The sequence below is a fragment of the Sus scrofa genome, chromosome 13, assembly GCF_054392235.1.
Source record: "Sus scrofa isolate SSC_HxYL_T2T_F1_AM1 chromosome 13, Sscrofa_HxYL_maternal_Yorkshire_Landrace_v2.0, whole genome shotgun sequence".
Classification (NCBI taxonomy): Eukaryota; Metazoa; Chordata; class Mammalia; order Artiodactyla; family Suidae; genus Sus; species Sus scrofa.
In genome coordinates this window covers 75,489,631-75,516,289 of record NC_139395.1, presented here as the reverse complement: position 1 = coordinate 75,516,289, position 26,659 = coordinate 75,489,631, and the positions used below count along the sequence as shown (strand labels likewise).

At 36.1% G+C, this 26,659-nt stretch overlaps 1 long non-coding RNA gene across 16 annotated transcripts in view; it reads left to right on the top strand.

Annotated features, from left to right (window-relative positions):
* Positions 1–26,659, top strand: part of LOC106505658 (uncharacterized) — a 1,202,834-nt gene that overhangs the window by 219,889 nt on the left and 956,286 nt on the right. For 4 of the 16 annotated variants that reach the window (XR_014823628.1, XR_014823619.1, XR_014823625.1 and 1 more), the window contains one exon: positions 12,672–12,744. The exons of the other annotated variants lie outside the window; for them this stretch is intronic. This is a non-coding gene — a long non-coding RNA (uncharacterized LOC106505658). The remainder of the gene's footprint in view (positions 1–12,671; positions 12,745–26,659) is intronic. 16 annotated transcript variants of the gene reach the window in all.

Below are 26,659 nucleotides of genomic sequence, written 5' to 3'. Positions count from 1 at the left end.
CAGGTAGATAGGTTATCTCCATTTTGCTTAGTTCTTCTGGGGTTGTATCTTCTTTCTTTGCTTGAAAATATTCCTTTGATGCTTAGTTTTGCCTAATTCTCTATGTTTATCTGTATGTATGATGTATATTGGTTATATTTCCCCATCTTGTGGTGTTATGTAGGAGTTTTTGTATGGGGTCCAGCAGCACACTTCCTATTGGGACACCTGAGCTATATGATTTAGGGGTGCCCCCTGTGTGAATGGATATACCTTCAGTTGTGGTTGGGCCCACTACTGTGGATGTGCAGGTATGTGAGGCTGGTCATCTGTCTATTTAAATTCCAGGTCCTGATTTCTGTGGAAGCTGCCAGCCACTGATAGACAGATTTGGGTCATAGTGTGGCTTTCTGTATGGTCTTGGGAGTCACAGGGATGCTGTCACCTGCTGATAGATAGGGCCAGGTCACAGGATGGCTGGCTTCAAGGCTTTGTGCTTCAGGCCTGCTGTTGGGTAGGCCCTAGGGAGTTCTGGGACAACTGGATGCAGGGCCCTTGGGGGTTTCTATGGCTGATTCTGGTCTGCTGGTGGGTGGTAGAGACAAGAGCTTTGAGTTAGAATAGTGGCTGAGCAAGGGTTGAGATAAATGAGTTAAGCAATTTCAGAAATACCATAGGATATTTATGACTTACTCATCTTGGATGTGTAGTCCTTTGGAGCATTTGTGTGACTAAAAGAGATATAACAGTTCTTGTAATTGAAGCCACACATGCCAAGTGTACATGTTTAAATGGCTCCCCAAAACTCTGCAATCTGTCTGTAATGAGAAGGCTTGAGTTGTTGCAGAATAGTCCGTATCATATTTTAGGAAATAATGGTGACCTGGGAGATTGAAAGAGGGGATGTTTATTTTGTCAACCTTACTTCTATGTCTAGAATTTATTAAAGCCAATTGTGCATTTAGATTTACTGTACATTTTTTTTTTGTCAAATGACTAGAATTGTTTCCTCAAGGATAATAACACTAGAATTGGTGGTGTGCTGGTAAATGAATTAACTGAATCTCCAAAAAAAAAAAAAAAAAAAAAAAAACCGTATGTACTCAAGGTTATTATGTATTTCATTGACTTAATAAATGTGAGGCACACAATTTACAATTAATAAATTATATAGTACTTTTTATTGTAAATTTTATGCAGCTAACTGATTCTCACAGAATGGTCCTGTTAATTCTTTTTCCAAATTCTTTATCTGTAGTCAGGTTATGGTTGTAGTTGATAAATGAGTATGGTTCTGACATGACTATTGTCTGTAATTTTCATTTATAATAATGAGCAATATGAAAGTGAAACAATGAGAACATACTTTGGAAATTTACACTTTTTTTTCAATATAGTTGGAAATTACTTTTTAAATGAATTTTATTACATTTATAGTTGTACAATGATAATCACAACCCAATTTTATAGCATTTCTATCCCAACCCCCCAGCACATCACCACAATCCCCAACATGTCTCATTTGAAAACCACAACTTTTTCAAAGTATGTGAATCAGTATCTGTTCTGCAAAGAATTTCATTGTGTCCTGTTTTTAGATTCTAGCATATGATATTAGATTCCAAGTGATATCATATGATATTGGTGTCTCATTGTCTGACTGACTTCACATAGCATGATAATTTCTAGGTCCATCCATGTTGCTACAAATGCCATTATTTCTTTCCTTTTAATGGCCGAGTAATATTCCATTGTGTATATGTATCACAAACACATTTTGTTTGGAAGCACCAAACAAGATAAAGAAATCTTCTTTATCCACTCCTCTGTTGATGGAGATTTAAGTTGTTTCCATGTCTTGGCTGTTGTATATAGTGCTATAATGAACATTGGAGTACATGTGTCGTTTCAAGTCATGGTTTTCTCTGGATAGATGCACAGGAGTGGGATTGCTGGATCAAATGGTAATTCCATTTTTAGTTTTCTGAGGAATCTCCATACTGTTTTCCACAGTGGTTGCACCAGTTTACATTCTGACCAACAGTGGAATAGGGTTCCATTTTCTCCACACCCTCTCCAGCATTTATTTTTTCTAGACTTTTTGCCAATGGCTATTCTGGCCAGTATAAAGTGGTACCTCAGAATGGTTTTGATATGCATTTCGCTAATAATGAGTGATGTAGAACATCTTTTCATGTATTTTTTGGCCATATGCATGTCTTCTTTGGAGAATTGTCTGTTTCAGTCTTCTGCCCATTTTTTTTAACAGGGTTATTTGCTTTTTTGGTATTGAGCAGCAGGAGATATTTATAAATATTGGAAATTAATCCCTTGTCAGTTAATTCATTTGCAGATATGTTCTCCCATTCTGTGGGTTGTCTTCATTTTGTTTAGGGTTTCCTTTGCTGTGCAGAAACTTTTAAGTTTAACTATGTCCCATTTGTTTATTTTTGTTTTTGTTGTCATTACTCCAGGAGATGAAACTGAGAAGATATTGCTGTGTTTTCTGTTGCAGAGTGTTTGGCCTATGTTTTCCTCTAAGAGTTTTGTAGTATTGGTCTTATTTCTAGGTCTTTATTACATTTTAAGTTTATTTTTGTGTATGGTGTTAGGAAGTATTCTAATTTCATTCTTTTACATGTGGCTGTCCAGTTTTCCTGCACCACTTATTGAAGGGACTGTCTTTTCTCCATTGTATATTCTTGCCTCCTTTGTCATAGATTAGTTGGCTGTAGGTGTTTGAGTTTAATTCTGGGTTTTCTATCCTGTTCCACTGATCTATATGTCTGTCTTTGAGCCAGTACCATGTGGTTTTGATGACTGTTGCTTTGTAGTATAGTCTGAGGTCAGGCAGCCTGATTCTTCCAGCTCCACTTTTGTTTTTCAGGATGTCTTTGGCTATTCTGGGTCTTTCGTGCTTCCAAACAAACTTTAAAATATTTTGTTCAAGTTCTGTGAAAAATGTCCTTGGTAATTTGATAGGGATTGCATTGAATCTGTAGGTTGCCTTAGGTAGTATCGTCATTTTGGTAATATTGACTCTTCCAATCCAAGAGCCTGGTATGTCTTTCCATCTGTTTGTGTCATCTTTGATTTTTTTCATCAGCATCTTATAGTTTTCAGAGTACAGTTCTTTTGTCTCTTTAGGTAGGTTTATTCCTAAATATTTTATTCTTTTCAATGCAATGGTAAGTGGGATTTTTTCTCTAATGTCCCTTTCTGATCTTTTGTTGTTAGTATATAGAAATGCAGTCAATTTCTGTGTGTTAATTTTGCATCATGTAACTTTGGCAAATTCATGGATGAGCTCTAACAGTTTTCTGGTAGCGTCTTTAGGATTCTCTAGGTGTAGTGTGTCATCCGCAAATAGTGGCAGTTTTAATTTTTCCTTTCCAATTTGGATTCCTTTTATCTCTTTTACTTCTCTGATTGCCATGCCTAGGACTTCCGAAACTATGTTGAACAGTAGTGGCGAGAGCAGACATCCTTGTCTTGTTCCTGATCTCAGCATGAATTCCTTCCACTTTTCACTATTGAGAATAAAGTTAGCTATGGGTTTGTCATATATGGCCTTTGTTATGTTGAGGTAGGTTCCCTCTATGCCCACTTTCTGAAGGGTTTTTATCAGAAATGGGTGTTGGATTTTGTCAAAGGCTTTTTGTGCATCTATTGAGAGGATCACATGGTTTTTATTCTTCAGTTTGTTAATGTGGTGTATCACAGTGATGGATTTGTGGATATTGAATTACCCTTGCATCCCTGGGATAAATCCCACTTGATCATGATGTACAATCCTTTTAATGTATTGTTGGATGCTGTTTGCTAGTATTTTGTTGAGGATTTTTGCATCGATGTTCACCAGTGAAATAGGCCTGTAGTTTTCTTTTTTTGTGGTATCTTTGTCTGGTTTTGATATCAGGGTGATGGTGGCCTCATAGAATGAGTTTTGGAGTATCCCTTCCTCTGAAATTTTTTGGAATAGTTTCAGAAGGATAGGTGTTAGCTCTTCTCTCAATGTTTGATAGACTTTGCCTGAGAAGCCATCTGGTCCTGGACTTCTGTTTGTTGGAAGTTTTTAAATCACAGTTTCAATTTCAGTTCCTGTGATTGGTGCATTCATCTTTTCTATTTCATCTTGCTTTAGTCTTGGAAGATTGTACTTTTCTATGAATTTGTCCATTTTTAATATTTTATTGATTTGAGTCCTCTCTCTTTTTTTCTTGATAAGTCTGGCTATAAATTTTGTTGATCTTTTTAATGAACCAGCTTTTAGTTTCATTGCTTTTTTCTAATGGTTTCCTTGTTTATATTTCATTGATTTCTCCTTTTATCTTTATGATTTCTTTCCTTCTACTTGCTTTAGGTCTTGTCTGTTCTTCCCCCTCTAGTTGCTTTAAATGTTAAGTTAGATTGTTTGACCTTTTTCTTATTCCCTAAGATATGCTAACATATGCTGTCCTCTCAGAACTGCTTTTGCTGCATCTCATAGGTTTTGATGTGTTGTATCTTTGTTATCATTTGCTTCTTGGTATTTTTAAATTTACTCTTTGATTTCTTCAGTGATCCATTGGTTGTTTAGTACCATGTTGTTTAGTCTCCACATATTTGTGTTTTTTTGCAGTTTTTTTTCTTGTTTTTGATTGCCAGCTGTATAGCATTGTGGTCAGAAAAGATGCATTATATTATTTCAGTTTTATTAAAATTACCAAGGCTTGATTTGTGTCCCAGAATGTGATTGATCCTAGAGAGTGTTCTGTTTGCATTTGAGAAGAATGTGTATTCTTCTGCTTTTGAATGGAATGTCCTATAAACATCTATTAATTCCATCTAGTCTAACACTTCATTTAGGGCCTGTCTTTCCTTTTTGATTTTCTGTCTGGATGATCTGTCCATTGCTGTAAGTGGTGTGTTAAAGTACCCCACTATTACTGTGATAATTTGCACTTCTCCTTTTGAGGTTGTTACCAGATGCCATATATATAGAGGTGATCCTATGTTGGGTGCACATTTGTTATATCTTCTTCTTGAATTGATCCTTTGATCATTATGTCATGTCCTTCTTTGTCTCTTCTAATATTCTTTATATTAAGGTTTATTTTGTCTGTTATGAATATTACTACTCCAGCTTTCTTTTGATTCCCTTTTTATGGAATATTTTCTTCTATTCTCTAACTTTCAATTTGCATGTGTCCCTAGAAGTGAGGTGGGTCTATTGATGACAAGATATACATGGATCTTGTTTTTTGTATCCATTCAGCCAGTCTATATCTTTTGGTTGGGGCATTTAGTCCATTTATATTTATGATAATTATTGATATGTTGTTGTTATTGCCATTTTATTAACTTTTTTTGGATGTATTTTTTTTTTTTTTGCTTATTTTTCTTCCCTTCTTCTCTTCTTGTCTCATCTTGTGGAGTGAACATCATCAGTCTTGTGGCTTGATGACTATCTTTAGTGTTGTATTTGAGTTGATTTTTCTTATTTTTTTGTGCATCAATTGTAGATTTTTGGTTTGCAGTTGCCCTGAGGTTTTGATATAGGAGTCTATATATATAAATGATTGTTTTAAGTTGTTGGTATCTTAATTGAAAGTACATCTCCAGTGTCCTGCATTTGTACCCTCCTTCTCTCACAATTTCTGATTTTAGTAGCATATTTGTGCATAGGTGATTTCCTACCTTTACTGTATATATGCCTTTACTGGTCAGCCTTTCAGTTGTGGTATTTTTATTTCTGGTTGTGGCCTTTTCTTTTCTATCTATAGAAGTTCCTTTAGTATTTGTTGTCAAGCTGGTTTAGTGTTGCTGAATTCTCTTAGCTTTTGCTTGTCTGTAAAGCTTTTGATTTCTCCTTCAAATCTGAATGAAAGCCTTGCTGGGTAAAGTAATCTTGGTTGGAGGTTTTTTCCTTTCATCACGTTAAGTATATCATGCCACTCCCTTCTGGCCTGCAGAGTTTGTGCTGACCAATCTAATAACCTTATCAAGGTTCTCTTGTATGTTATTTGTTTCTTTTCCCTAGTTGCTTTCAATATTTTCTCTTTGTCTTTAGTTTTGGTCAGTTTGATTAACATGTGTCTCAGGGTGTTCCTCCTTGGGTTTGTTTTATATAGTACTCATGGTGCTTCCTGGACTTGAGTGAGTAGTTCCTTTCCCATGTTAGGGAAGTTTTCAGCTATTATCTCTTCCAATATTTTCTATCCCTTTCTCTTTCCCTTCTCCTTGTGGTACCCCTATAGTGCATTTACCATTTTCCCAGAGTTCTCTTATATTGTCTTCAGATTTTTTCAATCTTTTTTCTCTTTTCTGTTTTGCAATAGTGATTTCCAGTAATCTGTCCTCCACCTCTCTTATTCATTCTTCTGCTTCCTGTCTTCTGCTCTTGGTTGCTTCTAATTAATTTTTATTTCAGTTATTTTATTTTGCATCTCTGCTTGCTTAAGTTTTAAATTTATAATTCTTTGCTCAGTCTTTGCTGTAAATTATCAATCTTTGCCTCCAGTTTATTTCCAAGGTCTTGCATCACCAGTCTAAAGTTTTTTTCCTGGAGGCTGATAATCTTCAGATCACTTTACTGTTTTTCTGTTTTTTTTTTCTTCCTCCCTTATCTGAGTTATAGTTCTCTGCCTTTTCATTTTTATGGGTTTTGTTGTGGTCTCTTTTTTGCAGACAGTAGAGTTGTAGCCTCTCTTAATTTTGGTATCTGCCCCCCTTGTGGCTGAAGTTGGTGTGGGGGCTTGCTGTAGGCTTCCTGATGGGAGGGACTGATGCCTGCCCACTGGTGGGTGTGGTGGATTCTTATTTTTCTGTTGGGTGGGGCTTTATCTCTGTGTGAGATTAGAGGCAGCTGTGTGCCTGGGGGGTTTTTAGGCAACCTGTTCAGTGATGGGTGGGGCTGTGATCCCACCTGGATTTTTATTTGGCCTGGGGCTTCTCAGCACTAATGGGTGGGGCCAGATTTTCCCAAAATGGCCACCTCATCTTTATATAGCCTCTTCTTTGTCTTCTGGAGTAGGATATCTTTTTTGAAACTTTCCCATTCATTTGGTTGAAGATAGTTCAGCATTTGCTTGTAATTTTACTGTTTTTATGAGAGGAGGTGAACTCCAGTCCTTCTGTTACACCATCTTAATCCCATCTTGGAAATTGCTATATTGTATAATAATTATAATAATTTTCATATACTGGCAGAATATTTTCTCAACCTTTTTTTTTTTTTGCTATTTACAATGTGGTGACCATGGATACAAAAAACTTTTTTGTTTGTTCTGTATTATTAATACTTACAGTATCAACAAAATAATAGATTAAGCCCTGATTCATAGCTTTTTCTGCTTTCTGTGGTATAAATACTCTCCTGGTCAGTTGAGAATTGACTATGGTCAATTTCAAGATATTGATCTGAATCATTGCACATGGAGTTGGCAAGAAATATTCATTACCACACCATGATATAATAAATCCAGCATACAAATAAATGTCTTCAAGAGTATAAGACCAACTGGCTACAAAATTTAGGGATCCTACAACCATCCTGTTTTGATACTTCACTAGAGCAACTAACAGAATTTAGGAAAATGCTATACTTATGATTACATTTATATTATAACAAAAGGTAAACATCAGAACAAGCCAAAGGAAGGAACAAATAAGATGGGGGGGGGCATCCAAACATGAAGCTTCTGGTTGTCTTTTTCTTGTGGGATCCTGGATGGCATTACCTTCTCCAGCTATGATGTGTGACAATACTCAAAACCCTCAAAATTTTCAACTTGGAAATCTCACTTGAACTTTTTGTGTCTAGAATTTTTTAGTGGGTCTTGGTCATGTGCTACCTAGATGCCGGCATTTTACTCCCCATCTCTTACTGGAGATTTAGCTTATACTTTTAAGTATCCATTTCCTCCAGAGGTTAGAAGTGATATGGCATAGTGCAAAGTTCCCATCTTAAGTCTCAGTGTTAGACTATTCAGTGTTTTTAGCTCAGGCAACCAAAGACACTCCTATTAGCAAGGCAGTCCAAGGACCTAGAGATCACCTTCCAGTAGCTGAAGGCAAAGGGCAGATATTTCTGGGTAAAGTTAATTTTTTACTATACAGATTTTGATAGGGATTATGTTGAAACTGTAGATCATTTTCAGTAGTATTATTATCTTAAAAATATGTCTTCCAAACCATGAACACAGAATCTCTTTCCACTCACTTAGGTCTTAATTTCTTTCTACCATGTCAAGTAATTTTCATTGCACAAGTCTTACACTTTTGTTAAATTTATTCTTAAGTATTTTATTCCTTTTGACCTATTATAAATGGAAAATTTTCCTTATTTTACTTAAGGATTGTTCACAGCTTATTATATAAAAATACAGTTGACTTTTGTATATAATTTGTATCTTGTAACCTTGCATAACTTTGTAGTTCTCATTGAGTGTGTTTGTGTTCATTAAGATTTTTTTACATACAACATTGTGTCATCTGCAGATGGAGATAGATTTACTTCTCTTACCAATTTGTATCTTTTTATTTCTTTTTATTGCCAAGTTGCCCTGACTAGAACCTCCTATATAATATTGAATAGAAGTGATGAGAGCAAACATCCTTGTCTTTTTCTTGATCTTAAGGTGAAAGCTTCAGTATGTCATCAAGTGTGGTATTGATGATAGAGAACTTTCGTAGATGTCCTATCAGTTTGTGAACGTTTCCTTCTATTCCTATTTTGTTGAGTATTTATATACTTTTTTTTTGGTCTTTTTAGGGCCACACTTGTGACATATGGAGGTTCCCAGGCTAGGTGTTGAATCAGAGCTGCAGCCACTGGCCTACACCACAGCCACAACAACGCCAGATCTGAGCCACATCTGCAACCTATACCACAGCTCATGGCAACGCCAGATCCTCAACCCACTGAGTGAGGTCAGAGATCAAACCTGCAACCTCATGGTTCCTGGTCGGATTTGTTAACCACTGAGCCATGACGGGAACTCCTGTTGAGTATTTATATACTTTAACTTTTAATAATGGTTATGTTTAATAACCAGGTTACAAATTTCTTTATAAAGGAACATTTGGCACCCTTTAGCCAATCCAAGGCAGCTCTAGCATACTACTGTAATGTCAAACTTTTTATTTACTTTAACATGCAATCTTCAAGTGTGGAAAATGAGGTCTCCCACATGCTAATTAAATGAGTGAGTGTCAATGTGGTTATAATGGTAATAAATGCCTTCCAAAAAGATTAAATAAAAACATTAATTTCTGTTATAAAAAAATCACTGCATACTTTTTTGAAAATGGAAAATATACATTATATTGAGTAAATAGCTTGCTTTGAAAGTAAAAATTCTCAAGTACCAATTACATTCATTTATGTAGTTAGGTGACATGATTACTGTGTAAAACGAACATTTTCTTTTCTTTTATTCTATTTAAAAAATTAAAGTGTAGTTGCTTTACAATGTTGTACCAGTTTTTGTTGTACAGCACAGTGACCCAGTCACACATATACAACCATTCCCTTTGTTATATTATCTTCCATCATGGTCTATCCCAAGAGACTGTATATAGTTCCCGGTGCTGTACAGTTGGATCTCATTGCCTGTCTATTCTAAATGTAATAGTTTTCACCTAACAACCCCAAACTCCCAGTCTATCCCACTCCCCTCCTCTCTTCCTTGGTAACCACAGGTCTGTTCTCCATATCTGTGAGTCTGTGTCTTTTTTGTAGACAGGATCATTTTTGCCATATTTTAGATTCCACATATAAGTGATACCATATGCTATTTGTATTTCTCTTTCTGCCTTACTTCACTTAGTATGAGAATTTCTAGTTGCATTAATGTTACTGCAAATGTCATTATTTTGTTCTTTTTTATGGCTGAGTAGTATTCCATTATATATATTTACATTAGAAAATGTAAAATGAACATTTTCTAACCATTATTTAGAAGCCTGGATGTTCTAACTCAAGTTTAATTTGCAAAAGATATAATCAATGAACTTCACATCTGTTTTAATCAGAGAAGTTTCTGAGGTTGTGAAAGTATTAATCACAAACTATACTCAGTAATAACAACAAAAGCATTAGTACCATAGCTGTGGAAAATACCCCATTATAAAATACATTTCAAGCTGTACTACTTTGGTTTTGCCCCATTACATGTGCTATTAATGCATAAACAGTGAGAAAAAAAGTTATCTTTTACCTCAGTTACCATTAGGAAATTTAATTAAAGACATTTGCAGAGGAAATAAATTTGAATATGAAAGCTTATTAGTGTAACTACATAATAGTTTATGCTTGTTATTATGTCCATGGATATAAAAAAAGGTAACATCAGTAAAGTCAGGATCAATCATTTATGGTCTTTACTTATACTTAACCATTGTTTTCTTTTTCTAGAATTTATTAGACAATTAATTTAAAGATTAAATTTGTTAGACAAAAACATTTGAGACATATCTCCACTATCTATCCTTTGAATATTCAAATTATTGAGACACTTGCTGTCTTTTGTATTCTTATTGAAACTAAGTTGCTCTCTTTAGCATACAGCAAGGCCCTTGGGGGAAATATATTGATCCTTCTTAGAGTTTTCAATAGAGAAGTTTGGTCAGAGTCAGATATGAATTCCAGATTTTAGGAAGTCATATGTAAAAAATCCTCGGTTAAAACATTTTGAGCTAAAAGATGTCTCAAGAGAGTTGATAATTCTAAAAAAAGTTTCTGATTATAATAGTGTGAATAAGAAAAGAAATTATGATCTAAAGAACAGACATGAACTCAAAGAGTGCTCTCTTATTGATAAGACTTATCTCTTAGGTTTATTGAGATAAAGTAGATATATTTGGGGGTGTCTTCCCACCTTACAATGATGTCCTTAGTCTTTTCTCATACCCATAGACATAGCTTCCAGCCAGCTACCTTCATACAATAAGATTGTACCTCCTGGGAATAGCAAGTTGCAAGTAGAGAGGAAATCTGACCTAACCATTTTTAGAATCCATTCCCCTAGACATTGAATTATGAGAGAATGAGTCTTTCTGTGTATTCAGAACTATAATAAGGACATGGGGGTTTTGGGCAGCTATCTTCTCTCTACCTTGTTTCCTGAGGTGCATAGAAAACCAGCACCAGATCAAGAAACAATGCAACAAGCACCCTGAGTTGTCCCCCACAAGTAATAAGTATAGTTATTTTAAAGTCCTTATCTTCTAATTCCAATATGTCAATCACCCATGTGCCCTTTTTTATCTTTTTTCTTTTTACAGCTGCACCTGCAACATATGGAAGTTCCTAGGCCAGGGGTCAAATTGAAGCTGCAGTTGTGGCCTACACCACAACCACAGCGACACCAGATCCTTAACCCCCTGAGCAAGGCCAGGGATTAAATCTGCATCCTTACAGAGACAATGTTGGGTCCTTAACCCTCTGAGTCACAACGGGAATGCCCCATGTGTCTTCCTTCATCATCTATATTTTTATTTATGCATTTATTTATTTGCTTATTTATTTATTTAATTTTTTTTTAGGGCCACATGTGTCGCATATGGAAATTCCCAGGCTAGGGTTGAATCAGAGCTGTAGCTTCCAGCCTATGCTACAGCCACAACAATGCAGGATCCAAGCTGTGTCTTTGACCTACACCACAGCCCATGGCAATGCTGGATAGCTACCCTCCCCCCCCATTGAGCGAGGTCAGGAATCAAACCCACATCCTCATGGGTACAGGTCAGATTGTCTATTTTCTTTGCTTATTGGTCATATGATCTTGCCTTTTCTATGTCTAGCAATTTTTGATGGTTCAGTGATCAAATACCAATTCTCTGGTTCTCTAATACCAACTGGGTATCCTACAGTTAAATTCAAATTTGGTGCTAACTTGGAGTTAGTGCAGACTCCACAGATTAAGTTTTCACTCCTATAAAGTTGCCTCCATTTTAGACACTAGCAGCAAAGGAGGTCACCTGGCTAACTACAGTTCTTTCCACATGACTGCAACTTTAGGGGTTCTTATGACTCACCTCACGTTTGACAACTGTTACATTTATTTATAGAATTCAGGAGAGTGTTGTACTTAAGATTACAGTTTATTATAATGGATACAAATGAATAGTCTGATGAGAAGGTATATAAGTCAAGGTATAGAGGATACAGTACTTCCCTGCCTTCTTTGAGTATACCATACTCTAGCATACCAATGTGTTTTCCATTCCAGAAGCTATCCTAAACCTCCTTGTTCCAAGTTCTTTTTTTTTTAATTGAGATTTTGTTATGTAGGCATGATTAATTAAATCATTGGCCATTGTTGACTGAACTCAACTTCCTACTTCAGTCCCTTCCTTGGAGGTCAGGGTATGGGGCTAAAATTTCCAACATTCTAATCACATGATTGGTTCCTCTGGTGATTAGCCCCCAGCCTGAAGCTATCTAGGGGCTATATCTTGAGTTGTTTCATTAGCATAAATGAATGCATAAATTCATGCTCAAAAGTGGCTCAAAACTTGCTCCTATCACTTCAGAAGTTCCAAGTATTTTAAGAGCTTGGTACTAGAATGGGTCATTCGTGCAAAAATAAAATATATATTTTTTTATTACACCGCCAACGATGTTGTGAATATTATGCATGATAGAACCAAAAAGGCTCTGTGTAGTGTAATATTCCACTAGAGATGATTCCTCTTTTCTTTATTAGGTCACAAGGCAGAGGGCTGATGAATTCAATCCATTCAGTGTTTTCTCTGAGACTGGCCTGGGTAACAGTTTTGGTAAGATTCCATATACTGCTTGCTCACCCAGATTTTTATCATGGCATTCAGCTGAGTACCTGAGAAAGCTTTGTTTTATTAGCCCTGAGGGACTGTGGGAAATTCAATTTTCAGCTTAACTCTTTAGCTTCCTGCCCCATGTAGCTTCAAAATTTTGCAAATATCTTAAGGGAGTGACTATGAGTTTCTGGACCCCCAAATGTCCAATTAAATCACTCTAGCTCTACAGAAATACCAAATCCTCTGAGGTTTCTCTTTTTCCAACAGTGGCTGTTAGTCAAGGGCCAAACCTAGGTTTTCAGCTTCTAGGTGAGCCCAGAATTGATAATGGCCCCTATATGAAAAGTGGCTGTGGAGCTCATGGTCAATTTACCACTCCCTCTAGGGTTTTCATCTCTTGCCTGTTTTGTTTGCAATCTCCCTGCTGCTTGAGGTTTTTCATTTTTTAAGCATTGCAGGATTTCACTCTGCCTTTTAGAAGATTTTTGGCTTTACTTTTTAGCTTTCCCCATAAATCTCATAATTCAACAAATATTATTGAGATGCATTTGGGGCTCCTTAATTCTCCAATATTTCACTCTAGCCCAGTGTAACTGCTAAAAATGATGTTAATTTCTTTTATCCCAGTAACGTCTCTGTTTAGACTAAACTTAGAGACTCAGTGCTCTGAATTAGCAAATGCTCCCGGGGGGAAAAATACCTGTCACAATCCTTAATTTACCTTTAACTAGTTCTCTTCTAGGTGAAATTTTAACCCCTCTTATCCTTATTGTCTCTATAGTTTCATATAGTTTCCTATAATTTATCTAGTTTTTTATTCTTTGTTGTTAGGAGTGTTGCCCTGATATGACCTATACCCAGCCTAGAAGTGGAAGTATGGTTTGCAAAACTTTCATCAAAAAAATGCCACTTGTTATTAGTAGAACCCTTTTATTTTCATTTTTTGACTGATTTTGATTTTTTGAGAATTCCTACGTTTTTAAAATAAATGATTTGTGCTTTATTTAATTACAAATGGTGTGGCATTTTGGCATGATGTATTGTTGGATATAAAATATATGTTACTGATTACAATTCTTATAATTAATTCTTTACAATTAGAGGTTTTGTTTCTGGAAAGTGAAGATGTGATTATGCATCTTTTATTTTTGACTCTTTAGGACATTTGGTTAATTGACCATCTTGGAAGATACACTTTTGCCAGAGCAAGTTAGGGCTTTCACTCTTCCTAGCTGTAACAGTGAAGCCTGTGGATTTGTTTTTTTCTGTTCCTGCATAGATGCTATATTTTGTGGTGTTGGCTCACATGTGTTAGTTCACTTACTGCTGATACAGAGAGAAATCTACGTATTTTTTAAACAGTCATATGCTTATGTATTATTTCTTTCCTACTTTTAAGTCTATAAAAGTTCAATAATATGTATTCACTCTAGATTTGTATCACTACGTTTTGTATTCTTTACATTAGTTTTTCTCCTTTGACCATCATTATAGGTTCTGGTCTTTTACATATTCATGGCCTTTTATACATTAAGTTATACATTACTTGTTTCAATTAATTATTACTATGTGCTGACATAGACATATCTTGGTTAGTAAGAGATCTCTAAATTGTCCTACTCATCCTCCGAAGTTCTTGGAAGCAAGTCTTACTTTTGGAAACAGTGGATGTCTGAACACCTTTTAAGTTTGTTCTTCCTGAGATATGGAATCAATTACCCTCCATTAAGCGTTGATAAGAGTTATTCACCAACTCTCTAATTTTGGGAAGAATATTAGAGATCAAAGTCTGGGTACACATTGAAGGTGGGAGAGAATTGCTACTTTCGCTGAGTTACTGTTGATAGTAACAGTGCTGAAAAATATTTATTTTTATGATTATGAATTCAAACATATCTTTTCAATTTAACTTATGATTGTTTCCTACTTTCCTTATGAGTTTTATGAACCACTGTTAATTTTGCCCTTTTTGAAATGTGACACCCTTCTACTTGCCAGTTTTAGTCCTTCCTGAGAAGTGGTTGTATTTATACCTGTGTTTGGGCATCATAGCTCTATTCTTTTTTAAAAAAATTATTTTGTTATTTAAGCATAGTTGATCTTTTAAAATTATAGTTGAGTCTTTTTTTTTTGTCTTTTGTGTTTTCAGGGCCGCACCACATGGAGGTTCCCAGGCTAGGGGTTTATTAGGAGCTGTTGCTGTTGGCCTACACCATAGCCACAGCAACGCCAGATCCAAGCTGCGTCTGCAACCTGCCTACACCACAGCTCACTAAGCAAGGCTGGGGAAGGAACCCTCAACCTCATGGTTCCTAGTCGGATTCATTTCTGCTGCACCACAATGGGAACTCCTGAGTCCCTTTATTCTTAAACTTCTGTTGCTAGAGTTAGCTCAAGTGAGGTTATGCTTCCAGCAAACAAAGTTCTTAACAAATACAAGCTTACTAACTAAGGGTGAATGAAATGAGTCTGGCAGATAGGCTAGAGAATAAGATTTATTGAAATCTGTTAAAAATTTGAAGGATAAGATGAATATGATTCTATTTATAGTTTGGGAGAAAGAAAAGTAAGGAAGGGTGCTCTAATGGTGTGAAACTTGCAGGCAAAATAGAAAATGCTAAACTAACAGAGGAAAGAGAAAAACTGTCGGAATATTATTTTCAAACTTGAGTAAGTAGAACATTCATGGAGAAGAAATCTGAAATCCACAGGGAACACTTTATTTTAACTGAGTTTAAAATTATCTAGGAGATAAAAATTACATCTGTGGGTACGAAGAAATGACTAGACTATTGTCAATAATCTGTGAGGAGTGCTGGACAGAAGAGAGACCTTAGAAATGGAGGAGAAGCATCTATAGTTCTGCTTTTTTTAAAAGGAGATTGATATCAGCAGGGCACTGATTGCAGGTGAGATTATAGAAGATGTAATTTTACTAATGGTTTGTTCGTGTTTAGAAAATACGGCATGAGGGACTGGCATGAGTTTAATAATAAGTGGCCATGACAGAAGAGCCCTCTAACCTCTATTTATTTCCTTTGGTGGAGTTACGGATGTCCATTACAACAGACATTGGGCACTTGGATTTCAGCAAGGCATTTCATAATATCTCTCATGACATTCTTATGAATAATAAGAAAGCTAGTTGGTTAATGGCAAAAAGCAGGCATATTTATAATTGGTTAAAAACTAAATTCAAAGATATGTAAGATTGAAATCTACTGGAATAATCAGTTGAAAGAATGAAAGAAACTTTTATTTTAGGGCTGTATAAGGATAATACATCACAGTACTTTTTTTCTGTCCCTTCATATCAGCACTAATAAATAGAACTTTCTGTGGTGATGGAAATATTCTATATATGTTTTGTCTGGTACAGTATTCATTAGCTACATATGGTTTTCTGAGCATATGAAGTGTAGCTAGTGCAACTAAAGAACTGAATTTATATTATTTTATACATAATCACTTTAAATTAAGATTGCCCCATTTGGCTAGTGGCTACTCTGTTGTACAGCACAGCTTTACATACCTCCAGATTTTTAATGGGACACATGAAAAGTATATATATTTTTAAGATTAATTTAAAAATTCATTTTATAAGATTATAAAATGCTTTCACTAAGAGAATCCTCAACTATTTTACAACTGTTTACCGATGAGAAAAATGAGGCCCAAAGGAATGAAGTAGTTTACTCAGAATCACACAGTTATCAGCTGGAATCTCAGTCAAAGCATTTTTCACATGTACCATATTGTATAGTCCTTTATAGTTATATATGTGTATTAAATATGGACTTCCAGTGGCCAAGCAGTAAAAAAATTTCCTTCTGAATTTTTTAATATTAGTTAAAGATAAATAGTATTCTCTAGTCAATACATTGACTCTTTGTAGATAGGGATTCCTAAAAATGGAATATAGAGTTTTTTTCCCTCTGTTGTGAAGGCCAAAGCTAATTAACATTGGCTTCCAAAAAGTAAATGTGTGTCCTCTTGGGAAGACTATTTTTAGGTCCCTGAACTTCAGAGTTGAGTTCCTCTTTTTTTCCCCTCCACTCAATTAAAAAATATATTATTTAGGACTATGGCACTGTGCTAATGTATTTCTGAAAAAAGAAAGAGGTGACCTGCTGCTGTGTGAAATTGTAGCAAGAAATCAACAGGGAAGGGATTAGAACAATTAAAATCTTACATTCACAAAGAGAGAAAATGAAGTTTGATTAATAAGATTTATAGTCTGTATTTATAGGAAGGAGAACAGAACTGTGTCTCAAACATTATTTATACCAAGCTAAACTCATTATCTTCTTTCACTCCCCAAGATATAGGACAATTCCTCCTTCTAATATCAAATTGAATAGGCATATGCATGCTTATATAATTTTAAGAGTAGAAATGGTTTGTTTTCATGCCATTTTAAAGAAAAATATGTTTATTATGTCTCCCCAAGTGCAGGAAGGTGATAGGTAAAGCTGATCTGTCATAAGAGGGATTTTTATTTTTTAGAGAGCAAAAAACCCCCAAAGAAATTGATGTTTTAAATTCTGATTATTGATATATTTAAATCCTCTTGTTTTATCCATCACATAGGAATCTCAACTATTCTGGTAAGAAAAGAGAGGGAGTGAGAAATTTCAGAAAAGGAGCTGAATCTGAAAAGTGTCAAGGTGGAGGTAAAGATGGGAAAAGGAATTTATGCCCCAGAGAAATCATCGCCTCTGTGGATTAGCCATTTGTTGAGTCCCTGTGTCTAGTCAATGTCTCCAGTACCCTGCCTATACTTTTCTCTCTGATCATTCCTTTCCCTGCCCTCATATATACCATATGCCAGAAAAAGACCTCAGAGGTTATACAGTCCAATTTTCCCATTATACAGAGGAAATTGAGGTGCAAATAATGAAGTGACTTTCCTATGTTTGCACAGAATAAGATAAAACTGAGGTTCTCATAATTCCCAGTTCAGCATTATTTTCTCTCTACTGTGCTGTCTTCTAGTCCTACTTATGTAAAAGTTTTAAATGGCTTAATTCCTGCTTTTAGCCATTTAATCAATGTAGGAAGTACAATACTGCATTTCATTTGGAGCTTTGTTGTAAGTTACATAAGAGTGGGAAGTATATTTTAGGACCAATAATTTGCTTCCTATAGACAAAATTCAAAACAAAAAAACAAAACAATCTTCTACTCCCCTCATCAAAGAAAAACATTTTGTGCCTCTTAGCCTCTTTCTCTCATTCAGATTTACATCAATATTTGTTAAGTGTCCTATATATGCAGAATATGGGATTTAGCTTTTTAAGGAGTTAGGTCATGAGATAAAATATCTCTTTTAGTAAAGCTAGTTTCTACTGTGCTCCAGTGTCACTGTGCCACCCCAGCCCTCACTCTAAAGATTTAGTTCTCACTTATCTAAAATATCACCTTTTTAAAGATGCTTCCTTGGAGTTCCCATTATGGCTCAGTGGAAATGAATATGGCTAGTACCCATGAGGATGCAGGTTTGATCCCTGGCCTCACTCAGTGGGTTAAAGATTCTGTGTTGCAGTGAGCTGAGGTGTAGGTCGCAGATGTGGCTCAGATCCTGCGTTGCAGTGGCTGTGGTGTAGGCCAGTGTCTACAGCTCCGTTTAGACCCCTAGCTTGAGAACCTCCATATGAAGTGGATGCAGCCCTAAAAAGACAAAAAAAAAAAAAAAAAAAAAGAGAGATGCTTCCTTGCCAGCCTTGTCTGATGCTGTACCTCTCCCTCTCATCCTCTCTACTCACATCTATGTTATTTTACCTTTTATTCATCACTGTGATCTTATCTGAAGTTATCCTCTTTCTGTTCTCATCTTCTGTGAATTTTCCTCAATATTATGTAAATTACATGAAAATGAGGATCGTCTCTGTCTTACCCAAAGTACAGAATGATGCCTGGTACTAAGGAGATACTCAATACGTATTTGTGGAAAGAATGAATTTCTGTTGAATGGGCACATAGCCATTTTCCTCTTGGTGCCTGGGGTGTTGATGCAGAGGTAGCATCAGCTGCACTGAGGCCTGGTCTCCTCCAATAGCACCCGAGATCCTCTGCTGAATTGGGCAAGAGTCCTGAGATTCTCCCTCTGTTAAGGCAGTTTTCCCTTTCAGCCCCTTGGTTTCTTTCCTCCACAGTCACGGCTGTTTTAGTCTCTCTCATCAGGTTTCAGTAGCTTTGAACTTAATGTCTTGATAGGGATTTCAGATTCCTAATGCTAGCTTTCCTTCATTCTCATGTCCAGTTTTACCTTTTCCTCATATCAGGAGGCATGTACTTTTTTTTATTGAGGTGAAATTCATATAACATAAAATTAATCATGATTTTGATTTTAGGGGGGTCATTTAATAATTCTGTCTTCAGTTTCATTGTTAAAAATAATCTTATTCATGATATTGGAGGCTTGGGGGAAGAACTAGACAAATGAATGAAACTTAGTGATGGCTGGGAAAAAATCTTAATAGTCAAGTGCAATTTTTAGAAAATACCTTTGAGGAAGCTACATCCTTGAGGGATTATGTGACTAGCTCAGGGTCACAATATTGTTGCTGAGCTTATTACCCTGGTATATAGTTTGGTTCAGGGTTTTCCATCCTATAAAGTAAGTTCTAGTTCACTTATTTCCTATTTCTTCCAGCAACTGATTATCAATACATGCTGGGGACTGGGCTTGGCATCTAAGATACTTTACCTCATGTCCTCACAATAATCCTCTATTCTACCAATAAGGAAACAAAAATTCACAGTTGTGGCACTTCACCCATGGTCATACAATTAGTAAATGGTAGAACCAAAATTGGCAATCAAATGTGTCTGGCATTAAACTGTGATATTTTCCTGACACCACAATTTGGGGACCTTGTTGAAGGGAAAGGTAGCAGTCTTCTTAGCCCTGCTAGAATGATCTAACTAGAAGTCACCTTGCCCACAACATCCTCCGTGTAGCATTCTAGAAATATCCTCCTGTACTTATCTCTGCCTGAAATCTTCAGTGAGAGAGAAACCCCTTCCTTCTTTTGGCCTGACATTTGGCCTTGAATTTCCCACAGGTATAATTGTGACTCCATGTGGCCAGGTAGTATCATGATTATTTTCTCACAGGGGGAAACAGAAGATGGTATTCCAGGTCAGATCTGTGCAAGGATATCACAAATACCCTGTAATTTTAGCTGCCCAAGATTTCTTTGAAATAACTTTTTCTAAAGTGTATATTCTTCACCAAATTGTAGAAGCCTAGGAATTACATTCTGAGACCTGAAAAATTTTTCAGAGAGCCTAGCTTGGAAAAGCATACTAGATTTGCTCATCCGACAAAATTTACTGAGTGTCCTAGAAGGTGACCAATGCTGAGCTTGTCATTGTGTAAGTATAAGTAATATACGACCTTTGATTTCATGAAGTTCACAGTCCAGTGGTAGAAATGGAAACATAAATATGTAAATTATAATACAAGTTGGCAACTTTTATTTTAGTAGTGTGGGAAGACAGACTTTCTGTCTGGAAATCTAGAGGCAGAGATATTATTGAGGGACATTTTGTCCTGACTCAGCTTTCTTCCCTCTGTGAGGATATGCTTATGCTGGTGCTGAGTTTTGCTTAATAATCAGGAGGGCCTGTTGTTGGTCAACATTTCCTAAAAAGTAAGATCATAACTTGTTAGTAGAAATTCTTTTGGAATGGTGATTTAAGCCCAGATATAAAAGGGTGGTGGTTTGCAAGATTATAGCTTCTTTCTCAAATATGGCAGCATCCTACCAGAAGTAAGAGTGTCAGTGGCAGCTGTATAACATGTGAGGAATAATAAAAGAACAAGGAAGAAACTACTCAATGATGTGGTGAATGTGCTCCTTGTCTGTGCAGCCACTTTGGTTAGGTTCTGTATTTAGCCATTAGGGAAATACATTGAAAACTCTGTGGTGTGGAGTTCTCATTGTGGCTCAGTGGTTAATGAACCCTACTAGCATCCATGAGGATGTGGGTTCAATCCCTGGCCTCGGTCAGTGGGTTAAGGATTCATTGTTGCTGTGTGCTGTGGTGTAGGTCTCAGATGTGGCTTGGATCTAGCATTGCTGTGGCTCTGGCATAGGCTGGCATCTACAGCTCTGATTCAACCCCTAGCCTGGGAACCTCCGTGTGCTGCAGGTGAGGCCTTAGAAAGGCAAAAAATAAAACTCTGTAGTGTGTATGTGTGTGTGTGTGTGTGTGTGTGTGTGTGTGTGTGTGTGTATGTTGCCTTATCTGCAGTACTACAGGAGTTAAGAATAGAGGGCTATGGAAGCACTAAGGAAGTGCTTAGCACAAAGCACAAAGCATCTACTTTGCATGGCTTCACAGACAAGGTGACATTCCAATAACATCTTGAAAATTAGTATGAGTTTTCCAGTTGAAGAAGTTGAGGAGGGAATGCAAGACAGTAGGAAAAGAATGTGATGAGAGCGATGAAAGGGCCTGAGGCATTCAGAGACCAGTGGGGAGTCCAGTGTGCATGTGCATGGCAGAGGGTGTGTGTAACATTAACATTAACTGGAGTGTGGATTGTATTCAGATTGTGAAACACTCCGATGCCAGAGAAAGAAAACTACTGATAATGAACCATTTAAAAGTTTTAGACAGGGGCAGGATTGGTCAGACTTGGTTTTTAGGAGGGTAACAGGCAGTAATGCAGACGATGGGAAGCATGGGAAGATAATGATATTTGAGGAGAAATATTAGGCCTAAAATAAGGCAGGGGCAGTCTGGATGAGGAGGAAAGGCTGAATGTGAAAGATCTTTCTGATTCAGGTTGAGAGTGGAATCAAGAATGATCCCATGGTTTCTAACAGACAATTCAGCTTAATGGAAAATGTAGCAGAGCGGATATGGATTTTGGAAGTGAGGGGGTAAATGCTAAAATAATGAGGTCAGTTTTCACATGCTAAGTTTTAAGTGTTTTTAAGGATAGTAAGTGAAGATACAAATAGTTGGAAATATAGCTTATGAGATAGATGTTTGGGAATCATTGGCTTAGAGAATGGTGATTGAAATTTGAGAGTAAGATCATCCAGCATGAGCCATGGATTCAGAGTAGGATAACTAAGGATGGAACCCAAAGGGACATCAAAGTTTAATGTAATTTAGAAGAAAAGTCAGCAATGGTGATGTTGACCTAAAAGCAGAACTAGAGAAGTGTGCCAACCCAGAAGTTAAGAGGATTGGGGAGTGGTCAAATGCAAATGTTGCATAGTTCTCCAATAGTATGAGTATTAAAAATAGCTCATTAGCAGATAGATGGCCAAAAAGCACATGAAAAGATGCTGAACATCACTAACAAATTAGAGAAATACAAATCACAACTACAATGAGGCATCACCTCATGCTGGTCAGAATGGCTATCATCAAAAAGACTACAAACAATAAATGCAGGAGAGGCCATGGAGAAAAGTAAACACCCCTACACTGTTGGTGGGAATGTGAATTGGTACAACCACTATGGAAAACAGTATGGAGGTTCCTTAGAAAGCTAAATACAGATATACCATATGATCTAGCAATCCCACTCCTGGGCATCTATCTAGAGAAAACCATGATTCAAAAAGATACATGCACCCCAATGTTCATTGCAGCACTGTTTATAATAACAAAGACATGGAAGCAACCTAAATGTCCAGCGACAGATGAATGGATTAAGAAGATGTTGGACACATACACAATGGAATACTACTCAGCTATAAAAATAGTGAAATAATGCCTTTTTTGCAGCATACATATGGATGGACCTAAGAGATTATCATACTAAGTGAAGTAAATCAGACAGAAAAAGACAAATTTCATGTGATATCACTAATATGAGGAATTTAATAAAAATAATCCAAAGGAACATATTTACAAAACAGAAGCAGACTCAAGGAATTTGAAACCAAACATCGTTACCAAAGGGGAATGGGGGAGGGATAAATTAAGATGGTAGAATTAACATATATACAATACTCTATATAAAATAAGTAAGTGACAAGGACCCACTGTAAAGCACAGGGAAATCTACTCAATACTGTGTAATAAACCATTTGGGAAAAGAATCTGAAAAAGAATGGTTATATGTATATGTATAACTGATTCACTTTGCTGTACATCTGAAACTAACTCAATATTGTAATTCAACTATACTCCAATAAATTTTTTTGAAAAAAGAAAATAGCTCATTGTATTTGGCATTTAGGAGATCAATGTTGACTTAATAAGAGTAGTTACTAAGAAGTGTTAAGGAATAAATTAGAAGTGACAACATGGATACAGTACATGTAAATAATATTTTGAAATTAATTTTTATTTTTATCAAGGCAATACATGTGCACATTAAGAAAATTCAAAAACTACTAAAAGATTCATTAGAAAAATTTTCTTAACTTTTTTATTTCTATTAAAATTTTTTGGTTCTATTTTCTGGAAATTTCCTTGACTAAATCATTACACTCTTCTTTTGCATTTTAAATGTGGAAAATGATTGCAATTTAAATCATCAAGGCTCTTTGTTCTTGGATGCTTTCTTTTTCACAGTAGCCTGTTCTTGTTTCACGGATGCATTATATTCTTTCACCTTTCTGAGGAAGGAAAGACAAAGCTAGAAGTAATGATACTCAGAATTCCAAAGAATCCAAAGTAGAATGTTTCTTTGTGTTTGGGGGAGAGGAGGGTCCTATTCACTCATGCAAATGGAATTCTAAAGGACCCATCCCACCAGGCAGACAGATTTGTCCTGATATGGTTGAAAACTAAAGGTGAACACACCTAGGTTCAGGCCAAGAATCCTGCTACAAAGATACATACATAGGCTCTGTTTTGTATGCTGGAGAAAATTCAAACCAGTATCAAAATTTTGGTGGGAGCCATGCATATCTTCTTTGGCCAAGTGGGGTAATTAGAAAAGCATAGTTATTGTCATATCCTAATTTGAATATCAGTTAGAACCTAGTGGTCCCTGGGAGTGAGATTCAAGAACCTGATGACTTAATATATCTATTGCTATTTCAGGCATAGCAGAAAACCAAAGTGAACATCAGGCTACAGATTCATGTTAAAGTTATATATATATTTTTTAAGTTATATTTTTTGAGTTCTAACATCATGTTCCAAATTTTCATACATATTTTCTCAGGGAATTCTCACAATATCATCATGAGTTATGTGTTACTGTCTCACTCTTGATAAAGAAATTGAAACTCAAAGAGGTAGTAAATCTCTCCCCCTGTTTTCTTTCTTTTATTTTTAAAATTATGGTTGGTTTACAACCTTGTGCCAATTTCTGCTGTACAGAAATATATATATATTCTGTATATATATATTCCTTATATTATTTTCCATCATGGTCTTTCCCAAGAGATTGGATATAATTACCTTTGCTATTCTGTAGGATCTCATTGCTTATCCATTCTAAATGTAATAGTTTGCATATACTAACCCTAAACTTCCTGTCCATCCCACTCCCTTCCCCCATATCCTTGGCAACCGCAAGTCTGTTCTCTACGTCTGTGAGTCTGTTTCTCTTTTGTAGATAGGTTCATTTGTGACATATTTTAGATTCCACATATATGTAATATATGGTTTCTTTCCTTCCTTCCTTCCTTCCTTCCTTCCTTCCTTCCTTCCTTCCTTCCTTCCTTCCTTCCTTCCTTCCTTCCTTCTTTCTTTCTTTCTTTCTTTCTTTCTTTCTTTCTTTCTTTCTTTCTTTCTTCCTCCCTTCTTTCTTTTTTCCTCCCTTCTTTCTTTTTCTTTGTCTTTTTTTAGGGCCACACCCAAGCATATGGAGCTTCCCAGGGTATGGGGTAAATCAGAGCTGTAGCTGCTGGCCTACTCCATAGCCATGGCAATGCAGGATCTGAGATGCATCTGTGACCTACACCACAGCTCATGGCAATTCTGGATCCTTAACCCACTGATCGAGGCCAGGGATCAAACCCATATCCTCATGGATACTATTCAGGTTCGTTAACCACTGAGCCACAACAGGAACTCCTGTCTTTCTCTTTCTGACTCTACTTACTATGAGTTTCTCTAGTTTCATCCATGTTGCTGCAAATGGCATTATTTTCTTCTTTTTATGGCTGAGTAGTATTCCATTGTGTATATTATCCACATATTCCTATTTTTTTTTTTTTTTTTTTTTGCTTTTTAAGGATGCACCCCTGGCATGTGGAAGTTCCCAGGATAGGGGTCAAATCAGAGCTACAGCTGCTGGCCTACACCACAGCCACAGCAATGTGGGATCTGAGCTGCATCTGTAACCTACACCGTAGCTCATGGCAATGCTGGATCCTTACCCCACTGAGCAAGGCCAGGGATCAAACCCACAACCTCATGGTTCCTAGTTGGATTTGTTTCTGCTGAGCCATGATGGCAACTCCACTACCACCTATTCTTAATCCATTCATCTATCAGTGGATATTTAGGTTGTTTCTGTTTCTTGGCTATTGTGAATAGTGCTGCAATGAACATACGAGTGCATGTATCTTTTTTGAATTATACTTTTGTCTGGATATATGCCCAGGTGTGGAATTGCTGGATCATTTGATAGCTCTATATTTAGTTTTCTGTGGAAACTCCATACTGTTTTCCACAGTGGTTGTACCAATTTACATTTTCACCAACAGTGAAGGAGGGTTCCCTTTTCTTCACACTGTCTCCAGCATTTGTTATTTGTAGACTTATTAATTATGGCCGTTCTGACCAGTGTGAGGTGGTATTCCATGGTTTTGATCTGCATTTCTCTAATAATTAGTGATGTTGAGCATTTTTTCATGTGCCTATTGGCTATCTGTATATCTTTGGAGAAATACCTCTTTAGATATTCTGACCATTTTTTGATTGGGTTGTTTTGTTGTTGTTGAATTGTTTGAATTGCTTGTATACTTTGGAGATTAATCCCTTGTCAGTTGCATCATATGCAACTATTTTCTTCCATTCCATAGGTTGTCTTTTCATTTTTTAATGATTTACTTTTCTGTGCAAAAGCATATAAGTTTGATTAGGTCCCACTTGTTTATTTGGTAGTGAATCTTAATTAGGAGAGACAAATAGGAAAACTAAGCCCTCTGACTCCAAACTTTTATCTACTAAACCTATTTGTTCCTAAAGCATATAAGGAATAGAACCAAGAAAATAAATTGCAGAAAAGATGAGGAAGAGGCTTCCCTTAACTTCCTGCTCACCTGTTTATAATTTCTTGAGTATTAATTACCTGGATAAGAATTTTAATTTCTCCCCAAGAATAATTCATTATTTGATCCCATGCAATCTATGCCTTCACATTTATTTACTCTTAAAACCATTTCAATGTTTAAAAAATGGGAAAGTATGGACAATGACTCTGTTAACCTTTGCTTTGGTTAGCTTTCTGCAGATAGGCTTTGGCTATTCCATTATTACATGATCAGAAAGATAAATGCATTGTAAGAAAACTAGAAAGTATGAATAAAGATTTAAAAAATTTAAAAATAATCCCTAATTCCTCTGTTTAGAGGAAATAACAATCTTCAGCATTTCTGTATTCATGGATGAAATTAAAAATGGAGCCATATTATAAACAGTTCAATAAACTGTTGTGAACATCTCATGTCATTAAATAGAAATATATACAATTTCTTTTAATGATTGAAGAGTCTTCCATTATATGATTATAAGTAAAGCTTTTTTTTTTTGTTCATCTGGCATTCATTAACTGTTCACAAGCTTTATTGTACACAAGATCCCAAATAGATTTCTTTTGTCTTTTACAATTCCATGTCCCTGAACTTATTTGCCTTTGAGGTAGTGGTAGATTTGGACTTAAGATTTTATAACTGTCAATTTCACTTGCCATTAAACTCACCTGATAGAAGTTTCTCGAATTGTTCTGTGAGAAGTCAATAGTTGTGTAGTACTTATT